This window comes from Nomia melanderi, chromosome 1 (assembly GCF_051020985.1).
Source record: "Nomia melanderi isolate GNS246 chromosome 1, iyNomMela1, whole genome shotgun sequence".
Classification (NCBI taxonomy): domain Eukaryota; kingdom Metazoa; phylum Arthropoda; class Insecta; order Hymenoptera; family Halictidae; genus Nomia; species Nomia melanderi.
Genome location: NC_134999.1, coordinates 13046871 through 13063849, shown reverse-complemented (window position 1 = coordinate 13063849; position 16979 = coordinate 13046871). Strand labels below are relative to the sequence as shown.

At 32.0% G+C, this 16979-nt stretch overlaps 1 protein-coding gene across 1 annotated transcript in view; it reads left to right on the top strand.

Moving 5' to 3' along the window:
• LOC116427654 (metabotropic glutamate receptor 8) overlaps positions 1 to 16979 on the top strand; it is a 94980-nt gene that overhangs the window by 44321 nt on the left and 33680 nt on the right. The gene's annotated exons all lie outside the window — the stretch shown is intronic.

The following is a 16979-nucleotide window of genomic DNA, read 5'->3' as shown; positions in this document are numbered from 1 at the left end:
TCACGCAGCCCTTTATGTTTAACTATTTTGCATAATTTTCACGTTACAATGCAAAGTCTAACTTAAAATCATTACTAACAAACACATGTCATTTCTATTATGAAATTAACCAAAGTAAAACACAAGATTATGCATTATTAATTTTATTTAAGAATTTTCTAAATATTTTCAGTCTATTTAATTATAATATTAATTCATAACAGAAATTAATTACTTTATGTAAAAAATTCAGATGAAGACTATTCGTAATTTATAATAATTTAATCTATTTATTTACTGAAATATGAGTGTTAAATAATACAGATTAATATTTTCCTTCTCTTATTTCCTTTCATCACTGCCAAACACTATAAAAACGATCGGTTTTATTTGTTGAAAAATAAATCCACCTTGAAACCCTCTCGACAGTATTTTTATTTCTACGCTTTCTATTATTAAGAAGTCTTTTATTTTTGCTTGTTCACTTTCCCTCGGGGGGGATCTTTATAAATTTCGTAATACGGGCCAACGAATTTTTGTGAAATTTTATCTCGAATTCTACGCTTTTCTCTGTAAAATGTGCTGCACCGGGGATTGCCCAAATTCTCTAACCGTGTCGGGGCGAAACAGTGCTGTAAGAATTTCTTATATAAATATACAACTGTTGCCTGTACTACCTAGCTTTACGTAGACTATCGTTTGAAACTCGGGGATTACTTCTAATAATCATAGTCTGCGAAAGAAAGTACAATAAGCTGCAATATAATCTTCTATTCCTTCTCTTTAATAAGTTAACGTGTAATTTGCTTTTGTTTGTCTTACCTATTTATTTTATTAAGCAAAAATCCTTTACTGTTTTTTCCGTTCCATTATCTATCCTGAAGAAGCTTGTGAATAGGTGAATTAAAATTATAATGAACATATGTAGATTGTACCAAGGAATCTTTATTTTACAGAATAATCTACAATTTATTAATAATTGTTAACACTAAAATCATGGTACGATTAATATAATCAATATGTAACCCTTATAAAAATTCTAATAGATTCTTTTTGGTTTCTTTATACATTTTTTTATTTTTCAAATCGTTTTGGATATTCAATCCTTTTACGATATCAATAATTGCGAAACAAGGAAACCGAAACCCATCGTTCTATTGGATATGGTAGTTCTTTATTTCAATTTCCACAGAAAATAATAGTTTCAATAATATTGAGAATAATCGTGCAATTTGAATCTCGAATACGTGTCACACCTTTTAGCTTTCAACTGCTTCAGAAATGTTTACACCAAAAAAGAAAAAGGAGAAATGACTGCTCAAAAACGGTAGAATAAGAAACGAAATGCAGGGCACGAACGGGGTGGATTGAAAATTCGAATCAAACGAGCTTAATCGAACATTTGCAGCAGCCGGTACCGAACGGAATCACTGCCGTTAACGACGAAATCTCCTGTAAGATTACCTCTCAACTTCCGTAATGGTACCAAAATGCGATGTCGGAACGATGAGTTCGCTATTGGCGAATAAACAAGTTCGTTCTCGAATTTTCTGCCAGTCTGTTCTATCTATTCCGTATTGTTTGATATTAATTATCTATTTAATTCGTTTCAATCTTTGAGAACGAGTGCCGCCATATTGGTGGCATCGAGCTTCAGTGTCTAGAATGAAAAGTTGTAAGCAGATTATTTAATTATTTAAATAGCATAACATCAGTATATGGTTTCATTCTTTTTCAGTATTTAAGAATTATATTTATAAGTTGATTTTCTATGGTAAAAGATTTTAGTGTTTCCCAAAATCCACTAAGGATGAAAATTGTAGAAGTCGTAAGGCTTAAAATTGATTTTTAAGGCGAGCTTATTTAGATCGTTGCTCGTTTAATTAATTTTGGAATACTGTATTCGAGTTCTGTTGAAATTAACGAGGGAAGCTGCATCGACACCGCCTTGATTGACAAATAATTCAACGGAACCAAGGTTGATGGACACTCGTATTCACCGCTTGTGACGTTAATGGGGCAGTTTCGTGAATTTTTTGCTTTCATAAGGAAATATCTGTATAATTCCTATTTTATGCTTCGTATCGTTTCTATACCGTAATTTATTCATTTTCGTTTAAAGGTTAAATTATATTTTGGAGGACTGAAAATAATTATTTAAAGTTCCTTGTAAACAATGGCTACAAGGAGTTATTAAATTATTAAGATATTTCGGATTACCTGTTTCACTATTATAGTCGCTACTTTCATTAGACAGTTGATTAAGAAATTTTCAGAATCATTGATTTTGAAAACGCTGCTAAATAACCGCCCGCAGATAAACCGTTAATAACGGGTACACGCGGATAACAGCATCTATCGATCAAAATTAGTGTCAGTCAATGTTGCTGACGTTCATTTCTGGTGCCGGTCAATATTGTTTTTAGTGAATGTTTGTCGTAGAAAGCAACACTATACATTTTTCATGTATCTAGTGACATTCACATACAAATAAAAAAATAATTTGAAAACGTGGAATAATTACTTTCCATTTGAATGTTCTCTTTTGGAAAAATTGAAGAAGTTTTGAATGCAGGTAAACACGAATGTTTTAATTGACAAAAAGTAATTATTCTACAAATACGTTAGTAACATTCCAATTATAATAAAATTATACAAATCTGTATAGTTCTATAAAAACATTGTACGAAATTTGTCTGTTTGAAAACTCTTTACCCAAAGCAAATTGCATTTCGAAACTAAAACCATTATATAAATTTATCAAACCTTACGGTACGCACGGGTTAAAAAATGTACACATTAAAACTCAGACAAACCCCCAAGGCGAACAAAAATGGTCCATTCGTTTTAAACGAATTTATTGGTACCACGTGAATCATGAATCTGTGTACGCGTCGAGATAATATGAAATATTATAGAAGATAATAAAGTTCTTCTTCTCAAAATTACTATGTAGCGTATTTCGTTCTATGCTTCTATGAACAACCAGAATGCTAATTGGCCATATTGACGAATCTTTGCTTATCGAGGTATCTTCAAAACTACTGCTCGATAATAAATAAATTAACATACTCGTTACTTTATTTTCACTGAAGCCAACATAAAATCCACGAAGAGTACAATAATATTTGTAATGTGAAACTAGTGCTAAGACACAATCATTAAAAAGACGATTAATAGGTTAGCCTCGCCTTTGACAGCAAAGGAACAGAAATACTCGAACATTAGTAATAAAAGGCGAAGAAGAATTTATATATATCTTATAAATAAAAGATAAAAAATGAGAAATACGGTTTACAATGTAACAAATGTGTACTGGATTCTTATTTCGATCTGATTCGCCTCGGTCTACCATATCAGCAACAAGCAAATAATGATATGGACTCTATTCATGAACAGAACGCTAGTGGACATTCAAACAGGATGCAACTAACTTCGTGTGTAACAATATTGTTAAATATATTTGTTACCCAGAAATGACATTGTTGACGTCTAACCAGTGGAAAGCGTAAACATTAATTTAGGTCTCGGTTCTGTCGGGACAATAGGATACAGAACGAGTAATGAGGATTTCTCATAGCCAGCTACTGTCCACTGGATCCTCTTACGCGCCTGTTTCTCCTTTCCTTCTGAAACAGTGCCTACAATCGTCTAGACGATTGTCTGTGTTTACGTTACTGTCCACTGGGATGTTACCATTGTTAACCCATGAGCGAATTAGAATTTGTTCAACTTCCAAAAACACTTTCTATACAAAATTGAGTCAAGCTTCGAGGTCTTGAATGCTAAAAACGAAGAAGACGATGTATTAACGTCTGGTTATCGAAACAATTGAACTATTCATTTGCGGCTTTCGATTTTAGACGTCAAAGTTAATTAATTATTAGTAAAACTACATAGTTTTGTTGAGTATTCTTTTATAAAACAGTCCTAATAAGAATTAATTGCTAATAGGAATTACAAAAGAAGTCGACGTTTTAAGAAAAATGTATCCTTTCATTTTTCTTCGAATTCCATGAAAACTATTTTGAAAATAAGTATCTAATAACGTAAATAATAAGATAAAATTGAATATTCTAATTTTACCATTATTTTCCACCATGCAGTTCAAAATTAAATAAAATTCATAAACGAACGTGAAACCTTCAAAAAGAAATGTGGAGCTCAAATGTTTCACTCGAACAGTTCACAATACTTTATTGATAAATTTGTTATCGAGCCGTTGCACAGTAAAACAATGCGATAGTGTATCTATGTCCAGAAGTTTCAAACGATGCTGTCCCTTTAAATTCACGTGACGTACGCATGTTTTCCCATCTGTGTTTCGCAAGTGACGTTATTTCATGCGACATGCGCGAAGACTATATAATAAAACACAGATTCACATTGCAGTCGTGTTACAGTATTTATCTCTCACTTACGTGAACCGCAATATCGTGCGGAACACGGTTTGATACGTAAATGGAACGGGTTCGTTTTTAAAAACACAACACCCGAGAAAAACGTTCTGGTTATAAAATCAGTTCAAATACGTTGAACAGATTTAGATATTCTATATAGAGCTTTGAAAATATTGACGTGCGTGATTCACGAAAATATTTGAAATATGATACGCAATGGAAGTATAGAAAATATTGACGTATGGTGTCGACAAAAACGTTTAAGATATAAACGTTTCTTTCAAATATAATATTGAATGAAAAATATTTCAAATATAATATACAATGTAAAATATTTAAAATATGATATAGAATGGAAAATATTAAAAATCTGATATACAATGAAAATGGTTACAGGATGTCGAGAATGTCAAATATTTTGAAATTTTTGTATTATATATATGATATCATAGGATGCATATTTCAATTATATGATCAAATTTCATTGGAACTTATGAATGATTTTATTAGGTTAACGATTACCTATATTGAATCTGAAACTGAAGCGAAAAACGTTTGAACATTTTGCAGAGATCGTGAACAATTTCAATCATCGCTATTTGAATCATTCGTTTTACAGAAGTTATACAGGAAAAAGTCTACAAAATGCTGCATTGTGTTCACGTGCTCAGATTTGTTCGAAAACGGAAAAGTTTTTTAATTTAGACAAAGCCTACATTTGATTTACAATTCTTCTTAATTGAATATATTTTCATAATCATATCCATAAAAGACACTAGTATCCAAGTAGTATAAATGTATAAAAGCTGTCCCTTTTTTAAAATTAAAATGAAATATTTCTTTTCAAAGAAATCTTCATTTCATTTAGTCTTCCGAAACGAAATGTCATTAAAATTAATAGCTTTCGCAATAATCTGTATGAAAGTATAAAAGAAATGATTCTCAAAAATATAAAAACTTCAATATTAAATTACATTTTTGCTGAGTACAGAATCCTGTAGTCCGCATTGGCATTCTTAACAGATTTGGCTGCACACCTTGGAATTAAAAGTTCAGCGAACGTATAAGATTTCCGCGACAGATCCCTGCTCTTCAAACTTTCTGGAGTGAGTGTCACACAGTCGATAACAAGCTACGTATACGTATTTCGAGTGTGTGAAGATATCTACTGGAACAAATTTATCAGTTACTATTTCTTCAGCAGTTTCATCGTTTAAACAGTTCTTTTTTTATATATTTATTAATTGAAATAAAAGCTTACATTTCTGCGTGTTATTATGAAATATTATCTAAATCATTAATCCTTTCTCTCAAAGGATCGTTTTCTTATTTATTCAATCTTTTATCAAAATTACAATTGATGCACTTATTGATCAAACTATGTATTTAATACTAATACAATTATTGCTATTATATTAAGGTTATAATAATATTTAGTGATAATTATTATAATGTTTGTTTTATCATTAATCATATTATACGTATACATTGCGAATAATGTGAGAAAATATCACATAAGAGCGATCTGCACTTAGAGGCACTTGAAATCTAATCCAAGATCCATTGCGAAAGTGCCGGATGGTGGAAAACGGAACAGAAGGGAAGAAAACAAGCGTAGAAAATGATAAACATAAATAATAAACGGAAAGTTGGCAACAAACGTGAGAAAACTCGGCGGAGGGCAATAAACGAAGAAATATTCTCGGCGAAACAAATACGATGACTCCGCAGAGCGCCACAGGGCGCCATTCTTTATATCTCTTGATCGTAAAACACCGATAGCTTGAGAACGGATTTAGACCAATGTTTCCAGAAGGATTAGAAAAATTTTGTTGATTGGGAAAGCTCGGAGAGAAACATTATATTTCTATTGTTCAATAAACTAAAGACATTAAATATATTAAATATTAATACAATAGTATTTATAATGAATCTTGTTCATATTTAATAATTATATAACATACTATTATGTACTAGAATATAGAAACCAGATAAATTAGACATATTAGATATTAATATAATAATATTTATTACAAATATTGTTCATATTTAGTAACAATATAATAAACTATTATATATTGACATATATACACTAAATAAATTAAATATATTAAGTATTGAAACGATAATGTTTATAATAAATGATATTCATATTTAATGACTATATAACAAACTATTATAATTTATATATTCAATACCACCGTAATAGCGTGGTATTGAAATGAGATACGATTGTAAACTGTTTCTGCAAATCATGTCGTCTAAATCTCTTCCCTGTGCACAGTAGATGACAGCTGCTGGTCATAAGTTATTGCACAGCCATACGTCAAAGTTCCCATTTATCAGGTGAATGGAACCTCCATCACAATACTGCACCTGTCCACTCTTCCGATTTTAGAGGCAATGTACACCCGGAGCAGTAGAAAATGAAGTTATAAATATTTTTTGCAAAACGAACAATACATAACAATAAGTCGGTGGCAGTACTAGATTTAATAAAATATTGTCAGTGAATCTAAAGTGTCGATTAATGATTTGTTTGAATAAAAGTATTTATTTAAATCAAATAATTAATTTCTCAATCCAACATCTAAACAAAATGCACCTGGACAAGGAAGAAGCCTTAAAAACATTTCACAAATTTATAAGAATTTTGCCAAGGAAACTGTCTGTTCAACCCCATATTACCCACAAAAATTATGAAAGATCAAAGCAATTTGTTTAATAAAACGATATTTTTATAGGCAGATTTTATCATTGACATTGCATTTTTTAAAATTTATATTATTCAAATACATTGCCATAAAAATTAATTTCCAAGTGCAGATAAAGCATTCTGACATTCATGGTGTATACATGCTGTCATAGGAATTTATTTATGATTAAACAATTTCTTCTTTTTGCTTTTATAAGAAAGAAACCACGAAATTTCTACGAAGAACAAATAACTGCACGTGCAACAAGTCGTAAAATTACAGGCAAACTGTTACAATGGTTTTCGAGATCTGTCCAGCGTAGATTTAAAAAATATTGTTCCGAGGGAAACTCGTTTGAAGTTTGAAGTTTCGCTCATGCGGAACGAAATTTTTTTCAGCTACGCGATGTTATCGATTCCTGAACCGTATGGTAATCCTTCATCCGGCATTGTGGCCTCGTTCCTTTCTTTTTGTAGTTGTTTGTGCCGACTTCATCTTTCTTTTGAGCCTCTGCTGTGCTTTCGGAAACATTCGCCGTCTGGCTTCGCCTGCGATCGCTTAATGACAAATTTAATTGATAACTTTAACGTGTATATTCTCCATGCCATTTCTTAATTACTCGTGGACAACATAATTGTTCATGTTCTTTGCGTAACTGTCTTCAATACTATAACAATCATATTGGAAATATATAATAATTGCAATTATTATTTCATTAGAATATAATTTGTATAAAACAGTTTTATTACGTTATCATATTATTATACATATTATATTACATTGTTAATAGAAAAATAACATATTACATTATAATTTATATAATTGCATTTTCTTGTATAGTAATTTTTAGAATGTTAATTTTTTAAGGATCAATATCAACGAAACTTCAATGTATACAGTTAATTAACTCCACTCAATAAATACAACAATCATATTGGAAAAATATTGCAGTTATTGTTTAATTAGAATATATTTCATATACAACAGTTTTATTATGTTATTATATTAATATACGTATTATATTACATTGTTAACAGAAAAACAATATATTACATAATTCTAGTTTGATGTATAGCCATTTTAAACGCCAAGTTTTTAACGAACAATGACAAAAAGCAATAAGTTCGACGCGTGATAATCCATCGTTTTTGTCGAGGGCTGGGATCGCTGCCAAGAGAACGTTACGTTTCTAGAGCGAGTAAGAGTTCCTGGTTCGGATATAAAATAGAGAAAATAAGCCCAGCGCTCGATATGTCAGAATCTAAGCCTATCCATTGAGAGCTCGAATCGATGCCACGAGAGTGGATCTCTGGGGCGAAAGTAAAAGGTCTTGAGTCAGATATAACGGAGGGAAGAATAAATGGAATTTGAAGGGAAAAGAATAACTGATATGACGCGAGGAATGTAATCCTTCTGTTCAGAGCACAAATCGCTGACAAGATTGATCTTCAGGGCATGAAATTTAAGCAGTGTGCTGAGAAAGTTATATCGCCGATGGAACAACGTAAAAGTTGTTTTTACGATGCATTTTGAAAGATTTGTCCCTATTAAATTTCACTGAAGCTTAATGGTGGTGAATTATCTGACCTCGTCGTGAATATATTACATAAGAAGTATTAATAACACTACATAAATATTATATAAGTCTCGTTAGAAATATGACACACAGAAAATTTAGATTTTCCCAGAAGATTCTTTTTTTATTGTGTTCCGGATTTCGTTCTAATTGCGAATAATGATCTACACTCGTCTCTTTTTCTGAGAAATTAACAGAAACTCTGGGAATTAGGAGGTTGGTATCGATTGTTACAAAACAATTTTCTAAATTTCGATTCATAATGTTGTCAATCGTCGATCATGTTCTCTAACATTTACTGATACTAACGTGAAAATAGGAATGATTATGTAATGATTAATGCAGAAAAACATGTTCGATCACACAATGACAGATATTTGAGTAGAATCTTGTGTACGAGATTACAATTCCTTTCTATTCGATTATTCCCAATTAGGTTCATTATTTTTCCCTCTTTCTCTACTTTGGAGTGTATAAAACGGCGCCTCAATCGGTTGCACGGTAAGATAAGGGAACGACAAAGGAAGAGAAGACCTAATTTCTGAAAGACGAACTCAATGGGTGCCAAGCTACGGGAATGTTCGAGCTAGTAACGTAATTTCAGTTAGACAACTTTTGTCAAGAAACGCGTTCCGATGTACTCGCACGTAGATTGTACAAAAGGATCCTAGAAAATGCAAATCAAATGACAGCGAATTGAATTAGGCACTTTAATTCGCAACATACGTTCCGTGAAATAATTCAAGTTAAACAGTAGCACCTAATAAAATAAGTCTTAATAGATTTACTTTTAATTGACACATATCAATTAATTATAATTATATTAGATCATCTCATAAGTAACGTAATCTTTTTTTACTATCTTCTAGTGTAAACAATTAATATTTATCCTCTTTTGACGTTTCCCATTTCTCGATCAATTGATGCAATTTTTGAAATGCCATTTAAAAATATCATAGAAAACAAAATAAGAATCGATATGTATTACTTATGTGATCATCTGATGTTATTCTATTTACGAATAATAACCAATTTCGTGGAAGTTTTTGATTGGTAATTAATTACAAATACAGTATTCTGCCGAAGAATAATAAGGTATTTCTTTTTGATTGATCCTTGTACGAGCAGCATCGCTCCCTTTCATCGTATTGAGTTACGTGCAACGTCTATCTGTTATCAAAAGTGAAAAACAGGTTGAAAGGAACCTCCGCGTATTTCCCGTTCGAGTATAAAGTCAAATAAGGAGCGACGACATGAATGGGTTATCAGCTGATGGATTGCGGCACTGCTTCGAACAATGATAAAGTGGTATAGAATGGTATATTGTATATCCTACGTACGGAAGAGAGTACATTACAGGATCTGAAGATTAATTTGTGAGCTTTATGAAGCGAACTATATTGATATGCATTATTCATTAATATTATACTTACATTACACATTTATTTCAATATACATTTAAGAATTCAAGTGTTCTCTAAATATCATTCAAATATGGAATCTAGTTCTTCAAACCTTACATTTTAAATATAAATAATATTACACATATTAATTAGTAATTATATATACATAGAATCGATTCAATCTCAATATAATTCAGTTAATCGTCGTCTCTACGTATGCAATACAGAATTCATTACGAAAGCATTCAAGAACAAATTATCCTAAATAAAACTATTATTGTAACACAGAAATATTTGTTATTAAATAAAAAATAAGGAAGATACGTTAGACTTCACATTTATTAATTAATGACGAAAGAAATAGTTGAAAATACACGAATTTCCAGAATGCCTCCGCAACGGGCAATCAGTTTTCTAATGAAATGCGCTGTCATCAAACGGATTAACCGTAATTTTCCATTCAGCGTAATTCACTATTTGATCCAGCGTTCAAAACTACCCCCGTATATTTTCATGCATCCTGTAAATATATCGCGTCCAGCCGCATTCGTAGCCAGAGAATAACCGGGCTATTTCCGTCCCCACAACCGTTCGGTCTGTCACCGATTTCTGGAAATACCACCCTACACCGACCATCGAACATTCCGCATATCCCCCGGAGGTGTTCGTGCCTGATCTGCGTTTATTACCGGTAAGAAAGCTCGATCCGCGCTGCACCGGGCATTACCATAATACCGCGCACTGTCCTTTCTCAACGGCAATAAACACAATTCGGGCACGAATGCCTCACGGGAATACGAGTGAGCTTGCAGTACTGATGACTTCGGTGTTTTATCCTAAAACATTAGACTGGATACTTTTGTCTGTTTCCTGGTTAAAAGAAAATAATACATCTTCAATGCTTTTGTAATATTTACTGAACAATATAATTGCGGTATAAGATATTATAAAATATTATAAAATAGTAGTAGAGTTTTAGATATTATAAAGTAGCGGGTACTATATTATAAAATAGTAGTAGAGTGAGCTTGCAGTACTGATGACTTCGGTGTTTTATCCTAAAACATTAGACTGGGTATCTTTGTCTGTTTTCTGATTAAAATAAAATAATACATCTTCAATGCCTTTGTAATATTTACTGAACAATATAATTGCGGTATAAGGTATTATAAAATATTATAAAATTGTGGTATAGTTTTAAATATTATAAAGTAGTAGTATATTATAAAATACTATAAAGTGGTAATATATTATAAAATATTGTAAGCCTGGTACAAGAATATGCAAAATGTGCAATGCAATGTAAAACATCAAGGTGACCTTGATTCTATTAATGACAGACATTGGAAATCTATTGTATTGGAAGGTATAGTTAACTTAAAGCTAACTTTCAGGTGAAACGTTTTCTTATCGTGCCCGTTTTGTAATCTATGCCAATACAAATTCAACGACTTATTACATTATAACCTTGAAATTACCTAAAGCTATGAAATTCCATATATATATATAGAGTTTTAAGAAGAGAGGTGTCGATTTACTTTAAATAATAACTCTAAATAATAAATTTTAATAATAACTTTAAATAATAAATTTTATAATTGAAAATTGCAAATGAATAGTTTAATTATTCAAATAACGTGAAACTAATACGGAATTTTCTTTTTTAGTATTTAATTGATTGCGAATTGAAATAATTCTGGTGCTACAGAATTGAAAGGTTCTAAGGCATTTATACCAAAAGTCATTAATTGATTAACTGATTAGTCGGTGATCTTCGTCTATTATTTTATAAAACGAATTCCGTTTTCATTTTATTGATTCAGCGGAGTTAGATTGCTGAAATCGCTGCGCGACGAAAAGCAATTTCCATGGTATTCATGTGTAAAACGTATCGCTTGCGGGGTCACATGAGAATGACCCAGAAAAAAGCCACTGTGCCTCACCGATAGTTCGTTATAATGTTACAAGGGCCGAGCGTTGGTACGCCCGCTCGCGGTTAGTCAGCGGCCAACAACTAGCACGACACTCGGCATTCGGCAATGGTCGAATTGCAATCAGTGTGCATGAAAGTCTTTTAAAAATGAATAACCGTTCACAACCGAGGAAAATATATAGATCGTTTTGCTTTTTTTTACAATACAACGATGTAATAAGAATTCTTTGTATTTTCACATCGAGACAACAGTACGATGTGTTCGAATAAGAAATGTGTAATTGAACAAATTTTTCTTTAAAAAATTGCGAGTGCACAAGTGAAGCTTAATTTTAAAAATTTTCGAGGCAGACGTAAAAACGACTATGAATGCTATTCGAAATTGAAAAATCAAATTTATTTTTATTAATTAGCTTAATGGCTGTTATTGAAGTTTCTTTGAAAAATTTTGAAAAATGCAAAAACTATGACATATTGAGTGAAAAGTTTCTTTTGAGAGCAATATGTTCCAGGTTTTAATTCATTCAACATTAAATTTAATTTAAGAAAGTGGAAGGGAAAATCGAGTTTGTTTTATACTCAAACAGTTTAAATATTACAAATTTATTTATGTTTCTAAATTGTTTCCTTAAATAACTAATAATATTTATGATATTTGTAATACAATAATAATAAATTACCTGGTTTATTTTAATATAATATTGATTTGTGATACATCTGTTGGACATTGCTGATCAGTTACGATGAAAAAACGTACCCGGTTGTTAAAGATCGACGTGTTCGACTATCACGGTGGTCATCGATGACCGGCGCACGCGAATTGTTTCATAACAATTACAGTAAAATGATTCGAATGCAGTAAAAATGTTTAGTAATGAAAATAATTAAATAGATAATAGTATAACGTTCGAACTGTGGTACCAAATGAGATAATTCCAAAGGAGTTGCCATTTCCTTCAAGTGCATTTAAACGAAAACTAAAAAGTAGAACCCCAGATTGATTTCTAAATAAACTTCAATTGCTTTCTTACAAAATAGTCAACAAGAATTATCGAATTAAGGCACACGTATTATAAGCAACATATAAAATGCCAGTTCCAATAGCAGTCAACGTGTTAACACGAAGACTACCGAGCAGTCAAGTTGACCTTTTCAAATTTGTCTATAGAAACTCTAAGAGTACACCTATTGAGATTTCGATTAACTTATAATTCACTTTACATGGTACTAAATCAATTTCTGCAATACTTTCTCAGAGAAGTATTTCTAATCTATTCTATAATTGTAAAAGACGGATTCACAAATGTATCATGTTGACACTTATGTTTAACGTTAAGAGGCTGTCCGTTCGAATCGAATGCAAAAAAAAATCGATTCTTTCTTTATCCATTTTTCCTGTTAACGTAATCATGGTACGATAAGAGAAAAACGACGCTTGCACGGCGAACATATGACCGATGATACGGGAATAGCCACTTAGTACCTAAAATGTGTTCGTAAAACTTTACCTCGTGGCAGAGCGCCAAATGTTCTGCACGTTTTCTGGCTATGAGCTGGTAATACGACAGTCGTATTAGATAATGGCGACAGCTAATTTCAAATAATTTGCGGTTCTTCACTCGTGTAGACAGAAAACCTATATTGCACTTCCAGAGCGCTCTGAGAATCCAAAACGCATGACAATCACATGTTTTTGTGGTGCTTACGTATTATACGGATTACCTTTGTTTACACAAATAAAATGTTATACGTGTATACAATAAATAATATGCTATAATATTTTATGAAGTAAAAAATAAAATAATGTATTACATAATAAAATAAAATAAAATAAAATAATATATAATAAAATAAAATAAAATAATATAGTATAGTGGTGGTTTTACTATTAGATGATATTTGAAAATGTGGATTTTTAGTAAAAAGAGAATTAGGAAAACAACAATATATTTAATAAGATAAAGGAAACAATACGGACAACACGTAAAATACAACACACGACTCTCGCACCAAAAATGTTCTACTCCGCTGTCGCTCACCAAAATGTCCCCATGCACGCATTTCCACTCGCTTTTATCACACACCCCCATTCGCTCTGTCTTTCTCACCCTTGCACCCTTCTCACTCGCATCTTTCGTCCATGGTCAAAATTCACGCAGTCACGTACACGCTTTTCTCACGGTTCAGTCGCTCAGTTCCAGACACTCTTCCTCGCATTCTTTCAGCCACTCGAAATTGTCTAAACGCAGTCACACTATTTCCCAAACATCCCGGCGCCGGTCCGTCGCAATATGACCTGGTCGCCCTTACGCACGCACAACAGACCATTCATCCTACAATAAATATTCTCGATACTACAATAATATATTATAATATTTAATAAATACTAACGTAAACCTATCTCAGACGACTAACAAGCTCGATATTTGATTAGCAAACCCTGCCCGTATAATACACAAGTACCATTTTTGTCAACATTTGTGCACAGAATTTGACGAAACTTAAGAAACTTTCTAAATTCAGTGCCATATTTCTTTTATTTATTTTTGTTCTATACATAGATACTGTGTATCTTAGTTTATTTATTTACCGAAGAACTAACGAAACTATAAATTAAACCCATTATATAATTTTCATTCACTTTGCAAGTTGCAACATGACATCAATGCAAAAAATTTGGTTCAATGTAATTAGCGTGCAAACATGTATAAATAATTCTTGCAATCATAATTATCCTTTTTTTTCTAGTTGTTACAATTACAAAAATGTTTCGTATAAAGAAGAATCATTCTATGATTGAATTATTTTCGTCCTCAAACGAAAATTTCACAATCAATTGAACCGCTTTCTAATAGAACGTTATTCCTCGCGTTTTTCACATAATGCTACATTTCGTCGCGATGAATTCAACGGTATGTGACTCTAAATCATTCCGAGTGCTTCATGGAGTTTGTTCCCAATTTTACGATGATTGCTCAACCGTAATAGAGTCTTATGCAGAATAAGTGCTGCGTTCGAGCTTAGGTGCAAGGAGCGCGAGGCCTGAAAAGCTTTAAAGAGGCTTTGGGAAATGTACCGGCGTTGATTATATTCGTCTTAATCTGCTATTCGCGGACGTTGGCTCGTATGTTTATGGTGCTACCATCTCATGAATGTCTTATGAGAAGATGGTCGATCTTATCCTGTTCTTTATTCCAAGGAGATATGCAACGTCGCAGGTCTGAGAATTGTTATGGCAATTTAAGGCTTTCGTGTATAAACCGTGTGCAATAGGAAACTTTTCTCAACGTTTCGCCGTTATTGCGACTAGATTTATCGATCTAAGATGCATTGATACTGATATGGTAAATTAAGTATTATATTAATTAACAAAAGAAGACTTCCCTACTGAACACCTGGAAAGCATCAAATCTATTATTCTAAAATGATTGGCTGCAACTTTTCTTTCGTTTGCAAATCTTTGTTAAAAAACGTTAAAAACCAGAAAGGTAGAGTAATAATATTAAGTAATAATAATAATTCAGAAAGATAAAAACAAAAGCAAGTAATAATATTCGATAAACAGAACAAATTGCTGTTTGTACAAGAACGAAAACTGTTCAGGTGTTTCATTAACAAATGCTGTTAATTACAGGAAAAACTTGTTGCAAAGATTTGAAATTCCTGTAGATTCTTTTCATTCGATTGATGGCTGGCAACGAGAGGTGTTTAGACAATAGAACGATTGCAACTCGAAGAGATGAATTTGCGAATCGATACAGCAAGTCAAAGAATTGCCGCGGGCAGACATCAATCACTACTTGTCCTGTATGCTCGTAGTGTAAAGAGCGTTCAAATAACTGCCTCTTCAAAGCGACACGTTGTTACGTGTCGATAGGAAAAAACTAGAATCAGCTATACATCGATTGTTCTGGAAGTTTCAGCAATAATTGTTCTGCGAATTCTAACCAGTTATTGATACTATCCAGTTGGTGATACATAAAATAATTGCAGTAACAGTTCAATAAGTTTCTCGTATTCCGTTTATGTATCCCTTCGTTTGAAGCATAATTTTAATTAAGGAAAATTCAATTTATATCGCTATTATACAATTTATATTGCTGTTACCTGAAAAACGGAGCAACGAGGAGCAATTATACATTATTAATGCAATAAATCTACGTCGAACGGTTCTGAATTAATTCAACAAGCTTGTAATAATTATTATTTGAGAAATTGATATTTTCAAAGTTATATAATTATAGAAACACCATTTTATTCGTTCAATTAATTTGGGTACATGTTATTCATATTATTCATGTGAAACGCGATAAATACTTTGAATATTTTTAACGCGTTTTAATTAAATCTTTAGTAATCATTGTCAATAACGATTTCAAGTGGTAATAATGATTACTAAATGAAAGGTATTGTTGAGTAAAAGTTTTTAAATGTAGATCCACTTTCATTGTGCTTAAGTGTGTATAACTGCTTAAGGGTAGATTTTGGTCGACAAAACTTTCCATTAGAAAACTTTGTCTCTTCTATAGACTAATGTCCTTCACAGTCCTGAAAAGTTTCATTAAAATCAGATTTTCCGGATCGGATGCCGTACGAGTTGATTATCGTTTGGAAATTAGTACGCGTAATTATTTACGGTAGACCGCGCCCTCAGCCAAACTGCACAAATTGGAGGCAAGGGGAGAGTGAATAAAATTATTGGAGGTAAACGAGATCGAAAATTAAAATGGGAATCGATGGATTGCTGTGGGCTATCGATACAGTGCGATAGCATCGATAACGATACATCATAAGCTGTTGAGGTTTCCTGATGAATATAAGAGCAAGACTACAAATATCCGTGAAGTTATTTTCTAGATAGGAAAATATATTTGTAATAAATATTTAGTCAATGTATCGACTTCTGGCAGCACGAAAGACAAACGTAATAACACATGTAAAATTTGAATGATACAATGAATCTTTTCAGTAGGTACTATGTATTCGTTACAA